General features: G+C 44.1%; 2 long non-coding RNA genes across 9 annotated transcripts in view; one reads left to right on the forward strand and one right to left on the reverse strand.

The window, feature by feature from the left end:
- The window catches only part of LOC137865163 (uncharacterized), a 38,499-nt gene extending 23,467 nt beyond the window's left edge, over positions 1–15,032 (reverse strand). For 2 of the 8 annotated variants that reach the window (XR_011101781.1, XR_011101774.1), the window contains exons 1-2: positions 10,510–14,996; positions 10,295–10,389 (exon numbers count right to left, since the gene is read on the reverse strand). This is a non-coding gene — a long non-coding RNA (uncharacterized lncRNA). Of the gene's footprint in view, positions 1–3,897; positions 4,048–10,294; positions 10,390–10,509 lie in introns of all 8 variants that reach the window. The other 6 variants (XR_011101775.1, XR_011101776.1, XR_011101778.1 and 3 more) reach the window with 6 other exon arrangements.
- On the forward strand, positions 574–10,286 carry LOC137865164 (uncharacterized). Its single transcript, XR_011101782.1, has 3 exons — positions 574–1,835; positions 5,300–5,509; positions 8,181–10,286. It is a non-coding gene; the product is annotated as an uncharacterized lncRNA (long non-coding RNA).
- Positions 15,033–16,351: the final 1,319 nt, after the last annotated feature.

The following is a 16,351-nucleotide window of genomic DNA, read 5'->3' on the forward strand; positions in this document are numbered from 1 at the left end:
GCAGTAAGAGTGCAGCAGGCGGGGGAAAATGGGCATTTCTCTGGGCTTCAGCCATCAACTCACTCCACCTACTTTTACAGTTTTATAGTGGTGGACGGATCTACTCTAATAAATCTTCAGCAAATTGCCAGGATGTGGATGTTAAATATATAATCAGATTCATTAACAATGGAAAAGCCTGAAGGTAATTTAGTCCCCAAAAGGTTATATTTTAATATAATGCTCTGAACACATTCTAATGACTAATACAGATTGATAGCATCAATAATAAGTAACATTTCCATTCCAATTCACTTTAGAAATGCTGGCTAATTCATTCTCAACCATATCAGGAGATAGGTTGGTGTTGTTAGATACCTTGCACAGATGGGAAAACGGAGGTAGAGGATCTCGTCCGGTGACACAAGAAGCAGCAATGTTCATCAGAGGCCTGCATTTGAGAATTCCTGTTCCCCCTCTGATTGTACCTCACACTGCCACAGTTCCCAAGGTGGTTATGCTTCTAAGTACTCATCGGCTCTTTGGCGGAGAATTTCTTCCACACTTTCCCACTAGGTGGAGAAACAAGGAAAGGATCTGCCCCATGATCTCACCGACTGCTTGGAAGAGGCAACCACTGCCCCGAGGTCAGGCAGCTTCCCATACACCAGCATCTGAGCATCCTGCTCTCCTCAGACAGAGACACACACATCACTGGGACTTTCTAAAGATTACACTTCTTCAGCAGTTTCTCCATGCTCATAAGCAGGCCAGATCTTGGAGTCCTGACTTACCTTCCCCTCACACTGCGGACCTTGGAAGGGGTAAAGCACCAATGGCTCTGTGAAATTTGCTGTGGGCTTTCATGTTCCTCTACAGCTGGAGTGGAAGGTGATCTGAGATTTGTTAGATTTGCCAATTCAGAAGCACGCCGTAAAAACACAAGGCAGGACTGTTCGGTCCATTTTCTATTGCTTTGCAAGAGAAATACATGACCCGCAGTCTGGAGAAAACTCTGCTTTAGCAGAAAGGCCTAGAAATGGTTAATCCTTCTGGAAGATGCCACTCACCAACCTGCTAATGGAGTAATACCAAAGATGGGATTTGTCCCAAATAAAGAGCCTATTAAAACTAAATAAAAGGCTTCCAGAAGCCTTTCTTCCAAAGCATCCCCGAGAGCCTTTCTGAGGCTCTAGGGCTGCCAGACCTCAGCTGACAACACGCACTTGGCCCCTTCTCAGCTTTACCAGAATTGCAAGCAGGAAGCTGGGCTGCCAAAGTCGCTCCTTGAGCTGAGGAGGCAGCCCTGCTGAGCGAGGCCACGGCCTCTACCCCGTGCAGGAGGCACACAGATGCTGTGGCTGAGATGGCAGAGCTTGTGGAGAGCCCACCGTGTGAAGGCCAAGCTGGAGATGGGCAAACAGGTCATGAAAGTAGAGATCAGTGCCCTCGGTGCTAGCACTCTGCAGAAATCCAGGCGGAGAGGACATGAAGGAATTTCTCCAACCATCAGTGCGAGGCAGAATCCAGCTCTCTGGATTTGCAGGCTAGCACTGAGCACTGCCCACCCTGGCTGATGGCGCAGGCGTCCCCCTCACTAAAGATTGGGACAATTTGCACTCCCCCTGCCTGTTAGTCATCCCTTTATAATTACAACCAACAGGAATAAACCGAGCTTGCAACGGAGGGAGGATATTTGGGCCCTTCAAGCCTTACTCAGCATCATATGACTGCCTTCTCTTACAGCTGAACTCAGACTCATGTTCACAAGCTGGAAGATAACCTGTCTGAAGCCAAAGCCCAGCTGGCTGAGGTGGAGAAGAGCCAAGCTGAAATTAATGCCATCAGGCTCCAAGGTAAATTCCTTGACAGCTTTGTGCAATGTTACTTCCCTTGGGTCCTACTCTACCCCTGCATTTCTTGTAACTCTGGCAGCCCTGCTCTGCCTCCTTTAGCAAATCTGCCCAATCCTTCTACCTTCGCTTTTCTTTCTCTCGAGTCAGATTGAATTAATTCCTCTCCTGCTTCCCTATGAGCTTTTCTCACAGCTGAGCGAGGCACACAAGGAAGATCTGACCTAGATTAACCAGATTGTCCACATGAAGATCCCTCTCAACTCTCAGGTGTGGTATACAACTTCAAGGGACAGCTGGATGAAAAGTCAAAGGTTCTGGGGACCACCAACTGCCTACACAGGTTGCTGCTCCCCTGGGACATGCAGTGCCTGTTCTTTTGCACGCTCCCCACTTCAGAGAAACAAATCTTTTGTTTCAGCTCTCGCAAAGGGAAACTTTCTCATCCAAATTAATCCCTGGGCTTGTCACCAGCTAATCGTGATGGGGGTGTGTGGGGGCATGAGCCTTGTACGGATATGGAAATAAGACAGCCTCCCATGAGTCAGCAGCAAAGAGCAGAACACACACCTCTTGTTCTCGGTCCAGTGTCTGTTCAGTGGATTGTACAGAAGTTTATTTGCATAGGTCACGCGTGTTTGGCTCAAGATGTATCAGTATTTCAAGTCTCTGTCTGACAGGTCTGTCTTCGAAATTTTTCCTTATCTCCAAAGAATAATTCAAGTGCTGCACCTGCATATCAAAAGCTTGGCAAGAATTCTCTCTGTGTTCAGAACAATCACCAAATGGGTTTACTGTCATAATTCTTTTGAAATACTTGCAGAGAAAACAGTGACGATGACAAGCCAAGTTCTGTTTTCAGTTATATGAACTCAATTCAATTTACTGCAGTACAGTTAAAAAAAAAAAAAAGCAGGTACGGAGAACAGACGCTTGGCTCCTGACCAGGAAGATATTTTGAAACCTGAAATGTTTCTAGCTGGTCCAGGACTGAGTTGTTCAAGTGTAACACTCCAGCTCAGGGCAGTGAGGTCAGTGCATCCATAATCCAACCAGACAGATGCATCGTAATGGCTGCACTATCTCAAATCCTGCACGGCTGCTGCAGTAAGCCTGGCCAACGCCAAGCAGGACTTGGACCTGATGAAAGAGCATTTGGAAGAGAAGGAGGAGGGCAAAGTGAACCGTGGTTCCTGGTCTCTAAACTCAATACTGAAATCACAATCTGGAAGAGTAAATACAAGACAAGAGCCAAAGAGCTGGAAGAAACAAGGTGAGCACTCAGCTTTCAGGAAGAATGGGACAGGACTTAAGGTGGTTTATTATTTAGTTTAGCTGCTGAGTCACAGCTTACAGACGTGATCTGTTGGAACTCAACTTGCTAAGAGAGAAAGGAAGTAGAATGCTCTGGCTAAGAGAAAAGAAAAAATAAATACTTGCAATAATAAACAGAGACTATTGAGACCTAACACTTGTACGCTAACAACAGAAAACCAATGCTGAACCTTTCCAATAAATGCTTGTAGTTGAATAGCCTTTCTTTACTCCAACAGCCCTACAAAAGCCACTAGCATTTCCTAACAATAAAGAAAGCACCGAAGCAGATTAAATCCATTACAACCTGGACTTTGAGATCTGGTATTATAGGCTAGAAGTTCAGCCAATCTTTGTAACAGTCTCTCTAACAGACCTAACATAAAGATGCTTTCACATAGTCCTAACTCCTGTTGCTATTAAGACACCTGGAGGGCTTCACTGTGAGCCTGAAACAAGTTGAGACAAAATAAGCTCCTACATCTCTGCCTTAGTTGCACAGATCTTCACAGGGAGGGAAGCTGCTTTGCTCTTAGACGCTCCCCCAGTCCTTGTGATATCTGAATGTGAAGTGGAGGAGTCTATCACTAGGTAACAATCCAGCAAGGAAGATCCAGCCACATCCCAGTAGCAGTTTTCATTCCCTTTTCAGAGATTGCTTCCAAGATTACTGGTGAAAACAGCAATAGCGCTCAAGGAGGTGACAGCTGCTGACTTCTACTACTCCTCACTCCATGAGCTACTTACTCACCAAGATATTTCTGCCCTCCTTCCCTCAGGACAATGCTGGCTGTGAGGCTTCAGGAAGCAGAGCAGACAGCTGAATCAGTCCAAGCCCGTGTTGGCAGCCCAGAGAAAACTAAGCAGAGGCTTCAGACAGAAGCGGAGGACCTCACTCAACCTGGAAAAGGCAAGAAAGCCAGCCATTCAAGAGCATCCAGCACAAGCCTGATGAGCAAGATCTGGTGCTGGAGTCTTTCTGTTAATTCCCTGATCCCTTATTTCCTAGTATTTTAAGATCTCTCTATCAAATGTCACAGTAATCTGTATGGCCCTGAGAAGCAAGGCTAAGATTTATCACCTCGTGAATAAACCTAGATGAGAGCCGCAGCAAATTCCTAGGAGCACTCAGCATGCTTCTTGTAAACTCATTAACTGTCTTCCAGAAACAAGAGTGCAGCTGAAGCAAAAGCCCTCCCTCACTGCAAGGCAAGGTATTCATCTTCTTTTTAAGGATAATGATATCCTGCTTTGAACTTTGCAGTGTTGCAGTACCGGTGGGTTGGCCACTGGTTATTAACTACCACGCTCAAAGCAGATCTAAACAACGTGTAGCTTAAACACCAGCAATGAATGCTGCTTCATTAAATTAGTATTTCTCCTCTTGCTAGTGCTAGTGTAAGAGCATGAATAGCAGTGCAACTGTGGGACATTTGAATAAAAATGTTACTTAAAATAGGCACAAAGGCTGCTCCAAATCCACTGAAGTCCTTGGGTTCCTGCCAGTGACTGCAGTTGGCTTTAGAACAGGTCTCAAGAGCTGACAATCCCACATACAGCAGTACAGTGCTGGGCTGAAAATCTGTTTCACCGTCACTTTCTTTAATGAAGCAGTCCTTTATTCTTTGGTTCCTGTGGTGTGCTTATCACCATGGTATCTGAACGCATGTGCAGATCATAAAGATATGTAGAATATTTGTGATTAAAAGCTCCTAGGAAAGAAAAATGTACCTTTATTCTTTCCCTTCATGACAAGCAGTTAAACACGGTCTAAAATAGTCTTGAATAACATCTTGTTTGTAACTGAATCGTCTTTGAAATAGTCACACTAATCAACCCAGGCAATTACTAACAGCACATCTGCACAAGGAATATCTGAAGTGGAAAACATTTGCTCCACAGCAGCATCATTATAACCACAGGAGCAAGGAAGACTATCACACTGCTGGGAACTGGGTGATCTTGTTAAATTCCTAATGGTGAGGAAAGAAAGCCTTGTAAACATTTTAATCACCCATTCAGAGTGACCAAGAGAAACCCTGCCAGTCATTAGAGCGGCTGCCAATTTAACTGTGACTAGCTGGCAGGACACACTGAGAAGTGAAGTGAAAAGAAAACTTGTGTCCAGTGAATGCTTGGCTTTATCTTTCCAGGCCAACGCTGCTTGTGCTGCCCTGGACAAGAAGCAGAGAGCCTTTGATAAGATGCTGGCGGAATGGCAACAAAAAATATGAAGAGCTGCAGGTGGAAGTGAATATTTCGCGGAAGGAATGTGCATTGACTGGAAACTCTGAGCTTAAGAGTGGCTGTGAAAAACCCTTGGAGCACCTGGAATCTGTGAAGAAAGAACATGGCCCTTCATGGTAAGTACTGGCTTGACATTAAAAACCTCTGCAAATCATTGGCCATTCGATTCCTACTTAGCTATTCCTTATCTCCTATGGTATCTGCTAGCACCAATTCCAGTTTTCTTATTTCTAGCAGTGCTTTTCATTCCCTGGCAACATACATTGGAGGCACTGAAGTCACAAGTTAGATTCTGCTCTTGGGACTGGGTCTGCGTTCACCCCAGCACCCAGTTCACCCAAGATACTAACAGTCACCTGTGTGCTGCCTCCAGGAACTGACTCCTGGGACAACACTTGGAAAGATCCTTTCTGAACCCCCAAAACAAGATCACAATAGCAGCTTGATTGTGCTCACTGTTATACCAGGAGGTCATCACTCCAAGCTGGGCCACGTAGCATCACTAAAGTACTATGTAAGGTGATAATGAAATGGTTACTTCATTAGACTTAAATACAACAGAAGCTGCAGTCCCAATTCCAGCTACCAGCATTCTCCCTAATTCTGACCAATTCCCTCAAAAGACGATTTACAATCACCACCTTTAAGCAGATGAAGCTCCCTTTAACCTCAGTGGGGACAATTAGGCATCTCCAGAAATCAGTTCAAAGGAAGTCAGCTAAACTCCTGCACAGTCTCCCCTCTTGGCATCACTTCTCCCCACTTACTAGATAGGGAGAGCAGCTGCCTTTTTTTTTTTAACTTCTGTAAATTACAAAAATTGATCTTCTACAGGAGGCTGAAAGATGACACCGTAAATGTTTTGAAGATGCTACAATCTGCTGCCCTTGCAGCCAACAGAAATCAGTGATGGACTCTCTGGCACAGCCCCAGGGCTTTCTGGGCTATCTCCCCCAACCCTTTGCTCTGCCCTCCATCACCTGGCACAGAGCCGCACTCTGCTGCACAGAGATGATGCAGAGTCCCATTTCCATTCTGTATGAGCAGCCATCTGAAAGGGGGAGAGGGGAAGGCTGGGTTAAAAACTGGAAGAAATTTCTCGTGACTTAATGGGCTTCATTCTTCCGCCTCCACAAACACATGCAGCTAGTGTGGCTCATTCAGAAATCCAGGATAATATTTAGCAATGAAAAAAAAGGGCAGCTAATGTAAAGTGACTGGAACCATTTCATGCCACTTCCATTCAAGGAATCTGTCTGGTGCACTTGGCAAAGTTCACGGTCCTGAAATAAACCTATCATATGAAATATCTGTTTTCTTCCCTAGAGGAAATTAAGGTTCTGATCAATCAGCTGGGGAAGGGAGGGAACAGCATTCATGAGCTGCACAAGATAAGAGACTGGAGACTGAGAAGGATGAACTGCAGGTGGCACTGGAGGAGGCAGAGTCTGCCCTGTGGTACAGATGTGAGAGCTGCAGGCAGGTCCAATGCCTACTGCTCACCTTCCACCAGAAGGTGGTGTGTGTATAACCCTACAAAGAGTATTTATTTATCCTTCTGTTGCATATTTCCTTACAGGCTGAATAAAGTAAACTGATTTTCATTCAGCTTGAACTGCTTCAGGTTGAAGCTGCCATTTGAAAGCTGTCACGTTCTTCTATTTAAAATGTGTTCATAAATGGCTCGGTTCAAAATTCTGGTACCACAGTTACGAACAGCTTTGGAAAGCTACTGTGTTTTTGTTAGTTGGTGGGCAATAACGTGATACTAAGGCTGGATTAGACTCAACAGAACAGAATGTTGCACCATATGCTTCACTGGACTCCGCAGAAAATCACCAGCACGCAACCCAGTCTCTGCAGGTGAGTCTGGAGGCTGAAGTGACAGGGCATGCTGAAGCTCTTAGGCTCAAGGAGATGGAAACTGACCAGAACAAAATGGAAATCCAAGTGGATCGTGCCAACGGGAATAACAGTGAGCTTGTCAAGACACTGAATAAACTGCAACAGCATCTCAGGGTAAATTGGAGAGGATGTAAGCAGGTACCTGAATGGGAAAGCATGCCAGTTGTATTTTATAGCTTAAGCAACAAAGCAGTAGGTTTTGTACTCTTGTTTAGACTGTCATCTTGAATATAAAATCTCAATTTGTTCCAAAGCCCTGGTTCTCCCAGTCATACCAATTCAACCTGCAGTAGTTCTGACGAACCTTACACAGGATAAGCATTAATGTCAGCTTTTGTCAAAGTAGAAACCCAAAGATCTATCTGTATGTAATTAAAACAAGAAAAGTTGTGCTGTTAGGAGAAAGGGATCCAGTGCACTTGTTGTTTGAATGGTATAGCCATGTAACAGACTGGAAACTAACCAAGAAGTAAAACTAAGGAGTTTCCTTTGGCTCTTCATTTCAAAAATAAAACCCAGTAAACTAGTAAAAAAAGCCAGACTCTTTGCTGGAATAAAGTAATATAATTGCTGCCAAAAATCCAGTTTTAGTAACTAAAAGAGTAACAAAGATTCTTTCTTTCTCCCTCTAATCACACTATGTATATACAGACACAAACCTAACCCATCCTCAGTTACATCAGTCTCAAGTCTGAAATACTTCTCTTAAAGTCAGTGTGGCTACAGTCCTATGACAGGCATACACGATACTGGGATCGAGCACTTTTAGCAACAACAAAAAAAAAAGGCATCACCTTAAAAAAGAGCTTTGCAGGGAGACCTCCTACAACTTTCAGCTTCCTCTCCATTCATTATTTTCATTAATCTTTCATCTGCTTTCAGGACCTTTGGAAGCAAATGGATGGGGATGCTCGCCAGCACGGGGAGCTGCAGGAACAACACCTCAGCCTGCTACAGCCAGAGCTGGAAGCAGTACGGACTGGGCTGGAGGGCAGCGAGGTTGAAAACCCTACCTTAAAAAGGACAGCGTAAGATTCTGCCTCCAATGAAACTACAGTTTTGCTCGGTGTTTCCATGGTGCTGGGATTTCTTCTATGGAACGTAGCCCACAGCAAGATCCATTTTAGTGAAATTTTACAGATTGCAGTATGAAATGACATACCTGCCGTCTTTTTTTTTGTGTGCATAGAATTTAGAAGCCACTTTAACATTCACCATTACAGCCTGCAGTTCTTTTCCATAAAGGAAACATTGCTCATATTTGCAAGGAAGAAAGTATAACTTCTGGAAAGGACTGATACCATGAAAAGCGTTTCTCAGCTGCAATTAAGGGACATCAGTTATAAAAATTGGGTCATAAATGCATTTTTTATTCAAATAGATTAGCAACGCAATCAATTCATTTACTTACAACTGACTGATAATGAAAGAACACATTTTTAGCAAGTGAACTGCCATCTCCATGCTAAATTTGGAGTTTAGAAGTTTTGTTATACGGCACCTATAAAGCTCAGAACCTGCGCAGTGTTCTGGAACACAATGGCACATTTACTTGATGTTGTTTTGCTAGAGAGCGGCGTGTTGCTAGAATGCAGTTGTTCTGTTAAAGCCCTTGTAGTCCTCCTTCCTTAGAGTGGGGCTCATTTTTTTTTTATTATTATTTTTACAGCAACAACAGTCCTCCAATGATTCATATCAGCAAACAGTAAGCACTAAACGAGCTGTGGAGCTCATATTTTCCATGAGATAAAAAGACATACATATCATAAATTCTGGAGCAGAAACTACATTCGTTTGTTGAGATTGCAATCAAACACGGTTTCAGTCAGGTCTAAAGCCAGCTGCTGCTACTGCAGCTTCACTTGGAAATAAATAATATTGGTATATATAATGAAATCCATACACACAAATATCCAGTAAAACAGACTCGGGCTCGAGGACTTCATAAACAACACAGTCTATCTCTGCCTCAAAGATGCATCATTATTTTAGCTTTCATTTAACATGACAATAAATATGCAGGTCCTAACGTTCCGTAATGCAGATACAGAGGGGGTGAATCCCACTTGGCTTAACAGTGCAAAAGTTTAGAGAAAAACAAACTGCAGAAAACCTATCCACAAACCACTTTGGGAGCTGAGCAGTTAACGTATTCTGGGTCTCCAGGACTTCTTCCTGCCCTCTAGAAATAGTCTGCTTGCTATTAAATGCAAGCTAGAATCTGACCTTCAGCACACTGTTAATGAACATGAGGAAGTCATCAGCAAGCACTGTAAAGCTGATGAGAAAGCACAGAAAGCTGTGGCTGATGCAAGTCACCTCCCCACCCTTCTGCCCTTTATGTTGGTAGCTAGAAACCTTGAGGTATATATTCCATTATTTTTCTCCAGTGCTTATTTGTAGGGCACACTGCTGATTATATATGTTAGCTGTTGCATTGCTCTTTATGATCCTAAAAAGCAGAATGCTTGTTAGCTCACTGATTGCAGTTTGGCAAAATTAATCCACAAAAGAAATCTACTTCCTCTATGCCTCTCTCTCGTAATCTACATCACAGATGGCACCCTGAGGAATTCCTCCATTTCCTCTCTCGTTATCCCTTCTTTCACTTATTGCACAATTCCACTCATCACACCTCTAAGGCCTCCAACACAAGAGTAGGCAGGCTTCCCTTTCTAGCTAGTCAATGGCATTCGTAACTGGCACAGAGGGGAGAAAACTTGCCAGCACTCAGCAGATTGCTCCGTTGGCACTGTACTGACAGCTGGCACTTCAAAAATATCATAACTAGCTATGGATTTAATGCACAGTTTCCTCCCTGAGCGAGGATGAGCCTCCTGCCTTTCTGCTTTAAGCACATTCAGACAATATCTTTACTTTCCATCTATAGCAATTTTAAGCCACCTTCTTTCCATTGAAGGGTAGAAATCAAAGCTCAAAGTATTATTAGAACCAAAGCTATTGACTTAATAGACAGGGATAATGCCTTTGCTTACCTCCAGTGAGCATGCTGTCACCTGGTTTAGAGCTGTCCAAGTCAGCTGGGATTACTTCCCTTGAGTTCAATGGATCCAGTCTTCAGAAAGGCAGCCTATGACACAGAAAAGTTAATGAGGCAAAGTATCTCAGAAGGCAACATACAGGTATTGGGTCTACATATCTAGCTTTCAGTGCTCTGTATAAATAGCTGTGCTGTCAATCTGTTCCATACCTTCCTCATGGGCTTCCTTTATAGCAAAGGAGCCGTGTCAGGAGCAGGACCACAGCAAGAACCTGAAAGAAATTAAGAACTATTAAATGGCAATACAAAAATCTGTAATTTAATAATGAATTGGGTGAGCAGCTAGGCCTGAAAGGAAGAAAAGCAAACCGTCACAGAACTCCAGGCTAAGAAAAACACGTACAAATATATTAGACAGCTCATTCCAGCTGAGCAACTGTGAAACTCTTTCTTGCACCTCAGTTTCCACATTCAGCACAAATATCTGAAAAGGAATGTTTCCATTTAACAACCAACACGTCCCGAAGGAAAATGGGAAAAGGAAAACCAGACTAGGCGGAAAAGATGCACGTAGGACACTCTCAGTCCACTGGAGCGCAAGAGAACTTCAGCACTTTGTGCCCTGTGCAGAACTCATCAATCACGAGCTTTACAGTGCTGGAACACAGCAGGAACAAGCTACTGGTATCAGCAGCTGATCTGCAGCCACAAAGGAAGATTTGCAAGGGGTACTGTCTGCAGTGGTAGGACTTGCTGTTTATTTTTGGGCTGCAACAAAATACTAGAGCTTGAGCACCTCCAAACTCCTGGGGTAGACACCATCTTTCCGTTTCATTTTCTGATTCTCACAATTCCCTATCAACACTTCAGGCCCCTTCTGTGATTATTTATCCTAACTGCTCCTTTTCAGATCAAAGAACTGGATATCGCGTTATACTCTGAATAGAAACACCATGTGCAGACTGAAAATTCTGCACAAGAGGCCTGTCAGCGAGTTGACCTTCCACAAAAACATGGCAACGAAACCAACCAGCACGTGCAGGAATAGCTGGAGAAGCTGCAGAACTGAAAACAGGGAGAGCCTAATTGAGACAGTTGTATTTACTCCCTGCTCTAGCTCGCTGCTCCATCACACAATCACATCTCATGCCCCATGGGCACTTTCTCTCCACAACACCCACTGCAGGACGTCAACATTCAGTCCACTTTGACAGCTTCCCTGTAGGCATAAGGGCCACTGTGGCCTCAAACACCCCTGTGGGGACGCTCACCCCAAACCATGCAGCATTCTTCACAACGAATTCCTCTCCCCTCCCTTCTTCGCAGCCACTTCCTGACCTCAAACACAGTCTCCAGTAATTGTGCTCATACTTGGGCATATAAATCACAGCAATTAGCTACCATTCTTTAGGGCCATGATCATATTCTTCACCCTGCTGTCATACCGAAGGAACACAGCAGACGTATTCCAAGACAGTTTTTTTCTCATGCAAACAATTATCTCCTTAAATCATATCTCTGCTACAGGCACAAGAGGCCAACCAAAGCCTGTCCACGTAGGGGAAGATCATACACAAATTAGATGACACAGAGAAGAGGGATGGGGTGGCTGAGTCAGCTCTAAGACTGCACACCAGGAATTGTGCCTCAGCAAGCAAAGGGCTCACTTCTGGGGAGATCATCCGAGTGCCTAAACCTTCGTCCTCCTTGTCAGTTGTTCAGGAATCGGCTCTGAAGCTGGAGCTCATATCTGAACCACCTGTCATGGATTTATTAGAGCAGAAAAGGGCGTGGAACTGAGATGAAGAAAGCATAGGTGTGTTCTTGAAACTGATTCATGCAGTTCCCTATAAACAGAAAGGGAAAATCTGTCACTTTTCATGCATGGAAATAAGCTCTGAAATGGCAAGTGAGTGGTACAGATGTATTTTCACTAACTGTAAAACAGAAAGGGGAAATGAGCAGCATCCTACTGCTTGCAAAAAAAAGATCATTAAGAACTAAATCTTTTCAAGGGTACCAGAATTGCATGGCAAGGACCTCTCTTAGGAAAAAGTCCCCCTCATCTGGGGGGCACGGTTCTCCAGGACACTTCCCTACACCCCAGCAGTCTAGCAGGGAAGGAAAGGACAAAACTACACAAAGCAAGTACCACCTAACTCCTACTCCCTCTCTGCCTTCCTCCAGGGGAAAAAAAACAAGGGGTTGCACATCGTTGCTTAATGAATGGATTTCTTTACACGGCGAGGTCTGATGGGAACGTGCCTACACACTTGTTGTGGGTTAACCCTGGTAGGCAACCAAGCACCGCTCACACTCCTTTCCACCCCATGTTCTCCCAGTGGGACAGGGGAAGAGGAAAGGAAAAACAAAAGCAAGAGCACCTGTGGGTCGAGATAAAGCTTGTTTAATAAGCAAACGAGAAGTGGAAGAATAGAGAAAGAAAACAAAACAAGTGATGAAAAACCAATCACCACGTTGCCCAGGCAGACCAAGGCACAGAAGGTTCCTGAGCAAAAGAAGGCTGATTTTCCTAAACCCACTCCTTCCCCTTTTTATTGCTGAGCACGATGTTACATGGCACGGCACATCTCTTTGGTACCTTCAGGTCCCATCCCCACCTCTTGAACATCCCCAGTCTGTTCACTGGGGGGGAACAGAGTGAGAAACACAGAAGGCCTTAATGATGTGCAAACACCATCCAGCAACAGCTAAAACATCAGTGTGTTATCAGCATTGTTTTGGTCACAAATCTAACACACAGCACCATGAGAGCTGCTGTGAGGAAAGTTCTCCGTCCTGGCCAGACCCAGTACAACTTTATAGCATTTTATTTTCTTTCTAGCAAGATTTTGAAAGGTAAATGAGATGCTGCTGCACTACAGCTTTAATCTTGTTTCTTCCAGAGTACTGAGCACCTTGCCAAGAGCCACCCATTGAAAAACTGCTAGAGATTACAGCAACAGGTGTGAGATTGCAAAGAAGCCTACATGAGGAGACTAGGAGAGACTGAAAAAGTGTGCAACGACCTGCAGATAGAAGTTACCTGTGTGAGACCTGAGACTTCAAGTATACCTTGAATAACAGAGGACATCATCACTACTTGAAAAGTATCCGTAGTAACACAGATCTTTGGATTTTAAGGCAACGATAGAAGGTGTGATCTGGAATGTCTCTTGCAAATAATTTGTCTCATTAATAGTCTTAATAAAGCTTATTGTATGGAAAAGAAAATGAAGTTGTTCACAGTGCTGTGAACACTATCACCTTGCTATTATTCACCAAGCCCTGCCCAGACAGCTAGAACAAGTGCATTTAGGCACATAACCTTTGTACGGCAGGCTAACAGCAGGGCAGGTGCTGCCAAGCATCACACAGTTGACACTTTGCTCTAGAGGTGGTCACTCAGAGCCCAAGCCTCGGGGCAGCCAGCCTGAGCACGCAGCCTCCTACCTGCTTCACCGCAGATCTCCTCTGGCAGGGAGGAAAAAGCAGTCAGCACCAAGCTCGGCATTTCCTAGAAAACCAGCATGCAGGAAGACTGCACAGTGAAAGGCCGATCAAGCTGCAAGCAGTGGAAGCAGCCTGCCTTCCTTCTTTTTGCATTATGACCATTGCACAAACTGCACAAAGGTAAAACAGTTGTCAGGCAGGACGTTGTATTTAACAGCAAAACCAGCAGGATAATTGGACACGTTGACTTTCCATGCTTAGAGGTCCTGAATTTGCAGTTATTTAGATCACCAGTGGCTTCATCTGATCTTAAGACAAATGTTCTCGACAATTCAAGAATATTACTGATGCAAATTAAATTTTGATAAGTTATTAGCATCTAGATGGCAGTTCAGAGATGCAAGGAATGCACTTAGGAAAAGTGCCATGTCTTCTGTCCTTTTAAGCACCAGGCATGATATGATACTCTGCATTGGAAACTGCTGGGGTGGATAATACACATCTAGAATGCCTCTCAAGGCAAGTGTTTTAATCCACAAATACGAGTTCACTTACCTAACAGCCCGCTTACAAAGTACCTCTTTTTGACTAGCTGCTACCAACTGCATGCACTTGCTGTTTAAAAAATAAAAATAACAAAGAAACAGAAAGGATGTTCCATTTCATTATTTTTTTTTCAAGTATATCTTAAGGTCAGCTTGTACCTAAACTATTTTTACAAAGATCAGTTCAGCCTAGCCAGTGAGGCCTTAATCTCAAGAAACATTGGCATCCTTTCTGGATTACCACCACTTAATTGCATCAGCCATACAGCAAGAACAAAGGTGGAAAATTCTCTGGAAAGCTACGCTGGAGACAAGGCCTTAGCCTTTAATGCGTAAAAGCTCTGCAGAGTTCCTCATTTAGATACTTTCACCCCATCTGGTGCAAAACATAAAACCATGCTTAAACGCAATTTCATTCCTGTTACGTAATTTTACTTGGCCTAGTTGAGTATCTTTAATCTGTGCAGCTGATCTAGTTTTATTGTTAAGCCAATAAGGGCTGCAATGATTACTTATCTTGGGGTTACAGAACCACAGTAACTCTAGCTTAGGGGACCATCAAACCTAACCTCCTTCCTCGATGTAAGATCTTATAATGGGCTTTAGCCGCTATGGCACGTATTTGTCTGATCTGTTCTTAAAAGCCTCTAAGAAGAACCCATGTCTTGCCAAGGCAGCCCAACACAGCGCATGACTAGTTCAAAGGAATCACCGAAACATTTTTTCGCTGTAACCCAGATCTGCCTGGCTGTTATTTTAGCTTATGGCTTCTCACCCTACCCCCAGTGGACACAAGAGAACAAATCGTTCCTTTCCTCATGGCAACAGCCTTTTATCTATTTGAAGACTCACCACGTTGTTCCACAGCTTTCTGTTCTCTGAACAGGCTCTATAAAAGTCATGTGCTCGAAAACTATATCATTATTGCCATTTTTTCCTCCAAGTGATCCCAATTTCATCTCCTGTGGAGCCCAGTGCTGGACATACGCTTCCAGCACAGGTCAGCAGTGCAGGATGGCTTCCTGCACGCATCTTACTGGTAGATTTCACACCTATAGGGACCTGCATGGTGTTCAAACCTTCTCCAGCAGAAGGAAATGGATACCTATTTAGCTGACAACCCACAGCAGCCCCTCCATCCTTCCTTGCAGCACAGCCAGCTGCCCAGTTCTCCTCATCTCATAACCGTGAAGTTACGTTGGAGTACTCAGCAGCACACCTGTCAATAACTGCATCCCTTTTTTTATTTTGTAGACTTCCCATCTTGCATTCTAGTTGTTTGATACAGCCTCAAACTCGATCCCACCTTCTAATGCAGCAATTACACTGCCTGTTTCGTTGCGGATGAGTAATGGAGCCAGGGTAGCTCCCCGTACAAGCACTGGCATCAGGTACATTTTCCCTCAACCAGTTTTGCAACTCCCTTAGAGCAGTATCACCTAAACTGGTTCTCCAGTTTATTATTAGAACATCCTGCAGGCCAGTGTCATAAGTCCTACTAAAAAAAAATAAAATCAAGATATATGACGTGCACTGCCTCACCCCTGTCTGCAAGCCCAGTCATGGTGCCAGAAGAGGACATGAGATTGGCTCAATGCATTCACTACAAGGCCACACTGGGTGGCATTCACCTCCTTACAAACTCTTTATTTTCCTCAGAGACCAGAAAAAAGCATTGCCAGACCCACTTCAGTATTTTATAAGAAACTTATTTTCATTTCTAACCAGTCCAATCCTATAAACCTGGAGGCGAGGGGTTATTTGTTTAATTAAGTATCTGGCTTAACCAGGTGTCAGAACTCCCCTGACACAGGCTGAGTGCAAGCATCAGCCAACAATAATTTCAGACGAATTGGACCATCCAAAGTGCATTTTCACCCATAAATCTCCACCTTGCTGCCTTGTCCCGTTGCAGTGACCATTAGAATAATGCTTGTTGAGATCACGAACGTGCGCTACTTTAATGCTGGCTGCATATCTGGGATGCTGGCGTTCTGGATAGCGAAGTGTCCAGGAAAGTATCAACAATAAAATGGCCTCAGGTTGTGCCAGGG

The sequence above is a fragment of the Anas acuta genome, chromosome 15 (assembly GCF_963932015.1).
Source record: "Anas acuta chromosome 15, bAnaAcu1.1, whole genome shotgun sequence".
Lineage (NCBI taxonomy): Eukaryota > Metazoa > Chordata > Aves > Anseriformes > Anatidae > Anas > Anas acuta.